This window comes from Leptinotarsa decemlineata, unplaced genomic scaffold (genome assembly GCF_025532065.1).
Source record: "Leptinotarsa decemlineata unplaced genomic scaffold, Ldec_3_MD MMD2_P_RNA_scaffold_1, whole genome shotgun sequence".
NCBI lineage: Eukaryota > Metazoa > Arthropoda > Insecta > Coleoptera > Chrysomelidae > Leptinotarsa > Leptinotarsa decemlineata.
In genome coordinates, this window is record NW_027412523.1 from 1,122,476 (window position 1) to 1,131,983 (window position 9,508).

At 35.3% G+C, this 9,508-nt stretch overlaps 1 long non-coding RNA gene across 2 annotated transcripts; it reads left to right on the plus strand.

Moving 5' to 3' along the window:
• The first annotated feature begins 2,417 nt into the window (after positions 1 to 2,417).
• Positions 2,418 to 5,799, plus strand: LOC141480827 (uncharacterized). Of its 2 annotated transcripts, none has more exons than XR_012464589.1 (3): positions 2,418 to 2,654; positions 2,713 to 5,637; positions 5,696 to 5,799. It is a non-coding gene; the product is annotated as an uncharacterized lncRNA (long non-coding RNA). The 2 variants fall into 2 exon arrangements; XR_012464586.1 differs by lacking the exon at positions 5,696 to 5,799 and having other exon boundaries at positions 2,423 to 2,654; positions 2,713 to 5,311; positions 5,431 to 5,689.
• Positions 5,800 to 9,508: the final 3,709 nt, after the last annotated feature.

Here is a 9,508-nt window from a genome sequence, read left to right on the forward strand (position 1 = left end):
CATTCGTTTTTTTCATGTCATTATGGCGTATTAGTCCTAAATATTCTGTTCACTACAGTGTTTTTCAATTAATTTATGTAACATATCTAATGATTTTGAAATTTATTCATAGTTTTAACATGGAAAAACTCCTTTTCGATGGGTGATTTGATTATTTCAATTTTTTTCATTGTCACCTCACAAACCACAAGAGGAGACTAAATCATCTGTCGGTAACAAATAAGACAGATGGGTATCCGCGGCTAAGCTAAACAGTGGAGACGGGAGTGGGTTAAACAACTTAGGAAATTTCAAATAGATCTTAATGGGCGCCAGGTAAATTTAATCCTCCAGATACCCTAAGTAACTCACAATATCAATAACTTACCAATTAATATTGGAAATAAAAGATAAAGGTCCCCAATATGATTTATTCAGTAATCCTGGCTTACATGGATTAACCAACAACGCTTCTAAGACAACAATGCAATATTCACACTACTACGCGATGTTCAAATGTCAATGCACGAGCGCGGTGTATATAACCACGAATTCAATCAGTCATAAATTACGGTAGTAACGACGCTCAAAAAAAACTACAATACGTCGAGTAAAACTACCACGAAAATTGAGTAGGTGAAATCGTAAATACTAGTATCGGATGGTAAGACAAACTCGTTTGCGTCGCGTGAGCTCAGGCGTAGGCGCATCGGTGTCAATCAGCAATCGTGAAAGGAAGAATATACCTCAATTTCCGTTTCACAAATATCTATATCAATCAGGCATCAATAAACAACTCTTAATCAATAAACGATAAACAACACTATATCAACAGGTATCAATAAACATAAAGGCAAACAATTATTCAGATATCTCAGTATAGCACAAATTTTCAAATAAAACAATTATAACTTGCGTGCTCCTTTTGGGCCACCCGGTATATGGTGTTAGGCTACCCTGTAGTATGGCGGAAGTGGATCACCCTGTAGTACTGCTGAGATGGATCACCCTGTAGTACGGCGGAGATGGATCACCCTGTAGCACCACCAAGATAGATCACCCTGTAGGGCACGACAAGCTGGACCAGTAATGGATCACCAAATAAGATCCAGAAAGAAAATAGGGGAAAAAAAAGACAGGAAAAGAAAAAGCAGGAAGAAAAGCAGGAAGAAAAAAGCAGGAAGAAAAGCAGGAAGAAAAAGCAGGAAGAAAAACCCTACGGAAGAAAATTCTCAATCAGAATCAGATAAAAACAAGGTGAGATTCAACCCCCATTCAATAGGACTATTTGACTAATCAATACCCCTGGTATATTTTCATTTAGCAAAGTAGCAAGATAACAAGAGTATATTTTTGGGTGCCCTGTATAACCATATGATCCGTAAAAATCAAGAAAATTGAATGAGTGTTGAAACCTCTCTTCAATACTAATATTCATTTGAGATATAACGGTGGAATCAGAAATTACTAAACTCATCAAAAACACATTTAATGGTAAAATTCTTACCCTGGCCAAGGGGTTTTCTATACGTTTCTTCGTGTGCGGTGTTCTGCACGGAAGTCCTGCTGGGACTTGATGAGTGACTGAGGGCCTTCTGTTTCTTATGAATCTAGAGACGAGAAACGAAGGTTGTAGAATTGAAGAAGTGATATCATAGCTAAGATCACATGAGAGATGCGACAGTGATTCAGACATACCTAATTTCGGAAATCCTTCCACCTGGCACGAGTTCGGTAACCACCACAAATCCTCAAAAGAGCTTAAGTTTCAGACTGCAAATATCCACACCAAAATGACCAATCAGTCTTCCACTATACAATCCTGACTTGTAGAAATAATCCCCGTGAAGGATGGCACAAATACAACCAAATATATCCTACAATCAGTCTGATGGTACCCTTTGAACTCCGAACCAAGCTCACCGAAGGTTAACTTCCAAATACTAAGCGACTGCCACATCTGACAGCTAACCAGTTGTTGCCACAGTGCATCCAATCTACACTACAAGCACCAAGGGGGCGCTGTGCACAACATCATAAATCTAACAATTCCTCCACAGCCACTTGATACATCATCAACAAGTCCATGACCCATCAAAACTCCTTCTCAAAGCAATGCAACCCTAAAACAACCCTTGACAACTTGAGTAACCGATAAATCCTCCACCCGTGAACAACTGTAGAACTAGTTCGGTGTAAGTCGACGGAACGATACTACGAAAGTTCGGCAGATGTCAACCAACAGCTGTCTCTTAACCTTGTTTACGAATATTTACAAAATATATTGTTCCAACCTATTTTCAACTATTTACCAATCCTTATTCATGCGATGGAATAGAAACATATAAGGTAAGTCGCCATAACCTTCCCTTTCAGTACAAATATTAGAGCATTCATCTTATGCAGAATATTTACCGAAAATATCAAACAGTATTCAGAAACCAGAGCTAACTAATATTGTTTTTCAGGCGATATGGCTCTAATATGTCAGTAATCCTTCTGGAAGTAATGAATAACGATCTATGCAAGAAATATTCTTGGAAAGGTATAGGGAATAAGGCAGACAACGGCAAAAAAAATGATAGGTGAAGAAAACTGAGAAACAAACAATAACAACTATTTCAACCTAGCGAGGAATTTCGGATCTCCAACGTCGATTGGCAATAGGAGAATGCGTAAGTACTGGTCAAAGCAGTTAGTCAGGGAGCATACATTTATTCTTATACATTTCAGGTATGGTTTTCTATGGAACGGAAGATTTCCATTACTATGATGTTAAATGAATAAAATCAACTTGTAACTGAATTACATTGTTAATATCCTCTGAATAAAGATCTTAAAAGGTAAGGTAGTGTTTTGAAAGGTCACATAAGAGCAGTTTGATCTAGTGCTAAATTGAAACGTAACAACTCCCCCCTTTCTCGAAGAAATTTACCCCGTAAATTTCACTCAATTCTCAAGAACTCAGTCTTCTGAAGATGAAGGTTTTAAATCCTTCACATGCCAGGAACCCTTCGAATTACCATCAGAGTCCCTCAATTCATAAGTCCAAGGCGACAGCCCTTTTTTTTTCAATATCAATGTTCCGTAGTGGTATTAATAGAATGTACAAAGATTACATACATTATCAAAAACGTCAATATTTCAGTTACATTGAACAAGGACATGTCAACAATCACAAATTTACGTTTTCATGTATATATAAAAACATCAATACTATAGTTCAATAAAATAATGATAAAAAAAAAACTTTAAAAACAAGCTTTTACTCAAGTGCCCTTCTCCTCTAATTTGATTGCCATCGTCAGAGAATGCCGCATCTCTTGAACAGTTCCTGTAGCAATTTCTCTAACCCTAACCTCATACACGAGCTCATCTTGACTCAAACGGTTCACTAGCATTTTGCGGGACATGATAACAATCCCAATGAGACACAAAAAAAATATTAAAAAAAAAGATCAAAAAAAATTTTTTCAAATTTATCAAAAAATTTTCCAAATTTATAAAAAAAAGAACTATGAAACGTTGTTTTAACGCGGCCCCACGTTGGGCGCCAAAAATGTCACCTCACAAACCACAAGAGGGGACTAAATCATCTGTCGGTAACAAATAAGACAGATGGGTATCCGCGGCTAAGCTAAACAGTGGAGACGGGAGTGGGTTAAACAACTTAGCAAATTTCAAATAGATCTTAATGGGCGCCAGGTAAATTTAATCCTCCAGATACCCTAAGTAACTCACAATATCAATAACTTACCAATTAATATTGGAAATAAAAGATAAAAATCCCCAATATGATTTATTCAGTAATCCTAACTTACATGGATTAACCAACAACGCTTCTAAGACAACAATGCAATATTCACACTACTACGCGATGTTCAAATGTCCATACAAGAGCGCGGTGTATCTAACCACGAATTCAATCAGCCATAAATTACGGTAGTAACGACGCTCAAAAAACTACAATACGTCGAGTAAAACTACCACGAAAATTGAGTAGGTGAAATCGTAAATACTAGTATCGGATGGTAAGACAAACTCGTTTGCGTCGCGTGAGCTCAGGCGTAGGCGCATCGGTGTCAATCAGCAATCGTGAAAGGAAGAATATACCTCAATTTCCGTTTCACAAATATCTATATCAATCAGGTATCAATAAACAACTCTTAATCAATAAACGATAAACAACACTATATCAACAGGTATCAATAAACATAAGGGCAAACAATTATTTAAATATCTCAGTATTGCACAAATTTTCAAATAAATCAATTATAACTTGCGTGCTCCTTTTGGGCCACCCGGTATATGGTGTTAGGCTACCCTGTAGTATGGCGGAAGTGGATCACCCTGTAGTACTGCTGAGATGGATCACCCTGTAGTACGGCGGAGATGGATCACCCTGTAGCACCACCAAGATAGATCACCCTGTAGGGCACGACAAGCTGGACCAGTAATGGATCACCAAATAAGATCCAGAAAGAAAATAGGGGAAAAAAAGACAGGAAAAGAAAAAGGAAACAGGAACGAAGACAAAAAAAAAAAAAAAACAGGAAAAGAAAAGCAGGAAGAAAAACCCCTGGCCAAGGGGTTTTCTATACGATTCTTCGTGTGCGGTGTTCTGCACGGAAGTCCTGCTGGGACTTGATGAGTGACTGAGGGCCTTCTGTTTCTTATGAATCTAATTTCGGAAATCCTTCCACCTGGCACGAGTTCGGTAACCACCACAAATCCTCAAAAGAGCTTAAGTTTCAGACTGCAAATATCCACACCAAAATGACCAATCAGTCTTCCACTATACAATCCTGACTTGTAGAAATAATCCCCGTGAAGGATGGCACAAATACAACCAAATATATCCTACAATCAGTCTGATGGTACCCTTTGAACTCCGAACCAAGCTCACCGAAGGTTAACTTCCAAATACTAAGCGACTGCCACATCTGACAGCTAACCAGTTGTTGCCACAGTGCATCCAATCTACACTACAAGCACCAAGGGGGCGCTGTGCACAACATCATAAATCTAACAATTCCTCCACAGCCACTTGATACATCATCAACAAGTCCATGACCCATCAAAACTCCTTCTCAAAGCAATGCAACCCTAAAACAACCCTTGACAACTTGAGTAACCGATAAATCCTCCACCCGTGAACAACTGTAGAACTAGTTCGGTGTAAGTCGACGGAACGATACTACGAAAGTTCGGCAGATGTCAACCAACAGCTGTCTCTTAACCTTGTTTACGAATATTTACAAAATATATTGTTCCAACCTATTTTCAACTATTTACCAATCCTTATTCATGCGATGGAATAGAAACATATAAGGTAAGTCGCCATAACCTTCCCTTTCAGTACAAATATTAGAGCATTCATCTTATGCAGAATATTTACCGAAAATATCAAACAGTATTCAGAAACCAGAGCTAACTAATATTGTTTTTCAGGCGATATGGCTCTAATATGTCAGTAATCCTTCTGGAAGTAATGAATAACGATCTATGCAAGAAATATTCTTGGAAAGGTATAGGGAATAAGGCAGACAACGGCAAAAAAAATGATAGGTGAAGAAAACTGAGAAACAAACAATAACAACTATTTCAACCTAGCGAGGAATTTCGGATCTCCAACGTCGATTGGCAATAGGAGAATGCGTAAGTACTGGTCAAAGCAGTTAGTCAGGGAGCATACATTTATTCTTATACATTTCAGGTATGGTTTTCTATGGAACGGAAGATTTCCATTACTATGATGTTAAATGAATAAAATCAACTTGTAACTGAATTACATTGTTAATATCCTCTGAATAAAGATCTTAAAAGGTAAGGTAGTGTTTTGAAAGGTCACATAAGAGCAGTTTGATCTAGTGCTAAATTGAAACGTAACATCATACCTTTTACAACATTAAAAATGCAGCGATGAAGGAACTTTGGCTTTATTTTACCTAATATTCTTGGAGTATACAATTTTTTCTTCTCACAATGTACGAAATTACTGAAAATGGAGGCGTACATTCTTGAATACCGCACCGTTGAACACCTCTTATTTTATGTAGAAATTAAGATCAGAAGGAAATTTATGTTCCACCGACAATGCGGAAATCTGAATAGCCAATCATGTCAGACTGGGATAATAATACAGGTTTTGTCCAGTATAATTATACTCGTACAGAAGAAAATAACTGATTACGCAAAAAGCTGGATGATGAGAATAGCATTTTGATTACGTATTTTTTTTCAATGTTACACTACTCATCAACTAGTGAAGGGGCATTTTGGTTTCTTCGGGCACAGCAGATGAATAGAAAATGTTCATTTACGAAAACGAATGAAAACATCATTTTAAATTTTTCCAAAGATGGAATTGTCAGAAATTAAATGTAGGCTGAACTTGAGTTATTGAGATAAAGCTTACAAAGGGGTGTGGCATGTTAATGAAACGGGGTGATAAGAGAAATATAATGGTAGCAGTTTTGTAGCAAGGAAATAATTATAAGAAATAATTTAAATATAAAATTTTATATTTCAACCTAACCTCACCTAACCTAACCTCCTAAACATAACCTAACCTAACCAAACTCAACCTGATTCGACCTAAACCTAACCTAATAGATGATAGAAGCCATATCTGGCTCTCTCAAATGAAGGATACACACATTAGACAGTAAATCACAGTAACAATGACAAAGAAAGGTTCACCAATCGACAGCTGGTGCTCATACCCAGATCATCACAGAACTGATTCAAACACGATTTGGGAAAGCATGGCTGAACTTTAGTTATTGAGGCCACGCCTACAGAGAGGTGCGGCATTTTAATGGAAAGAGGTGATAAGAGAAATATAATGGTAGCAGTTTTGGAGCAAGAAAATAATTATTAAAAAAAAACTTAAAATATCATATTTCAACTTAACCTAACCTAACATAACCTAACCTAATTTTTTTTGTATGGGGTGGAAACCCCCATGGGCACCGACCGCTTATGTTCTATCACGTGCCGGTAGTGACGGACTTTTACCGCCTAAAACCACCCCGTGCCACTTCTGTACTCGGAAATCTCATGATGATATTCATCAAGTAAAACCTAACCTAACCAATAGTCTAGTTCACATGTACTTTTTTTTGTAAAATTTTTCAGCCCTGTTCAAAAATTACGACCAAGGTGTCATTCGATTCGTATTTTTGCCTAGAAAGTTTAAGGAAAGGTCCGAAAACGCGCCGATAAAAATTACAAAAGTTATAAACAATTAAGTGAAAAAAATGGGGCTTTAGTTTTTTCTTAATATCTCGGAAAATTTTCAAAATTTTTAAAATTTGAAAAAAGACTTGAAAAGATCAATGAATTTGCGTAAAAAAACTCTCGACTCCCGAAACTGTATCTCGATTATTTATAATTTTTACAGAGCCCTGAAAATAGAGCCAAAAGCGGGTAGTCTAGCTTCCGCGCGCCTTTCGTCATTCTGACATAAAAACAAAAAAAATTATTTAAACATATTAAATGTAAATATTAAGGAATGAAAAAATTCATGTAATGTTGGGATATATCAATAAACAATAATCCGCAGTCAAAAAATTTTTATCCCAATTTTAACGTTAATTATAAATTTGTTAATTAATAACTTTTCCTGAATTGAAAGTTAATATAAAAATCCCTATAATCATTAAACTAAAACCCTGGCATTTTTTTTCTTTGGTGAAGTTATACTTAATAGGCAAAAAAATAGATTACCGTTGCCAAAATAAAAAAATTGTTATTTTCAATTTTTTTATTAACAATTGAAAATTATAATTTTATAAGAAATACATTACAATTTTTTTTTAATTTTTTATTGTTTAATGTCTCATGGCTAAAAACTAATTATTATTATTTTTTTTTAATTTTTACAGCTATTGTTAATACATTTATTATAAACAAATGCATTGTTTATAAGCAATTCGAAATTTTTTTTGCATTATAGTAATTGAAAAAAATCATGATTTTTAGAAAAAAAATGGTTTCTTAAAAAAATTTCTTTGCAAAAAAAATTTCGAATTGCTTATAAATAATGTATTTGTTAACAGTAGCTGTAAAAAATTAAAAAAACATTAATAATAAGTTTTTAGCCAGGAGACATTGAAACAATAAAAAATTAGAAAAAAAAATTGTAATGTATTTTTAAAAAAATTATAATTTTCAATTGTCAATAAAAAGTAGAAAATAACAATTTTTTCATTTTGGCAACGGTAATCTATTTTTTGCCTATTAAGGATAACTTCACCAAAGGAAAGAAATGCCAGGATTTTAGTTTAATAATTATAGGGATTTTTAATAATTAACAAATTTATAATTAACGTTAAAATTGGGATAAAAATTTTTTGACTGTGGATTATTGTTTATTGATGTATTCCAACATTACATGAATTTTTTCATTCCTTAATATTTACATTTAATATGTTAAAATAATTTTTTTGTTCTTATGTCAGAGTGACGAAAGGCGCGCGGAAGCCAGACTACCCGCTTTTGGCTCTATTTTCAGGGCTCTGTAAAAATTATAAATAATCGATATACAGTTTCGGGAGTCGTGCCTTTTTTTACGCAAATTCATTGATCTTTTCAAATCTTTTTTCAAATTTCCAAAATTTTGAAAATTTTCCGAGATATTAAGACAAAACTAAAGCACCATTTTTTTTCACTTAATTGTTTATAACTTTTGTAATTTTCATCGGCGCGTTTCCGGACCTTTCCTTAAAATTTCTAGGCAAAAATACGAATCGAATGACACCTTGTTCGTACTTTTTGGACAGGGCTGAACAATGTCACCAAAAATAGCTAAATCGAGTACATGTGAACCAGACTACTAACCTAACCAAACCTTACCCAATCTAACCTAACGTGACCTAACGTAACCTAACCTAACCTAACCTTACTTGACCCAAACCTAACCTGATAGACGATGGAAGCTATATATGGCTCTTTCAAATGAAGGATACACACATTAGACAGTAAATGACAGTAACAATGGCAAGGAAATGTTTATCCTTAGGTTTAGTGATCTGGAGTACACTCCACATCCTGAGCCTTCGATGGAACCACATATTCTGGGGTCAAAAATAACACGATTGGAAATAACTTACCCCAATGCAAATGTGCACACGAAAAAAGTTACAGCCCTTGGGAAGAACCAAATGAAAATCGATTTTTTTCTGTATTTCTGTTCAACGTTTTGTAATGAAAATGAATCCTTGGCTTTCTTATTGTAAGAGCATTTCTTTCATATAAAACCACGAAACCTTCTCAGCACATACAAATTTTAAAGGGGCATTGAACCCCGGAGACCCCCCCAAACTTGTATATGCGTTAGAATCAAATCAATATTGTGACACTATTGGTTCAATACATGATTTTTGAATTTTTCTATCCCGTAGCACTCCTCCAACGGCACAGAAATTATTTGTCGCAAATTTTTATCATTAATTTCTCCATTCCGTCGAAACAATTTAAGAGGGTCCAGGTAAAAACCCCGCCAAATATATTTGCTCTAATGGCG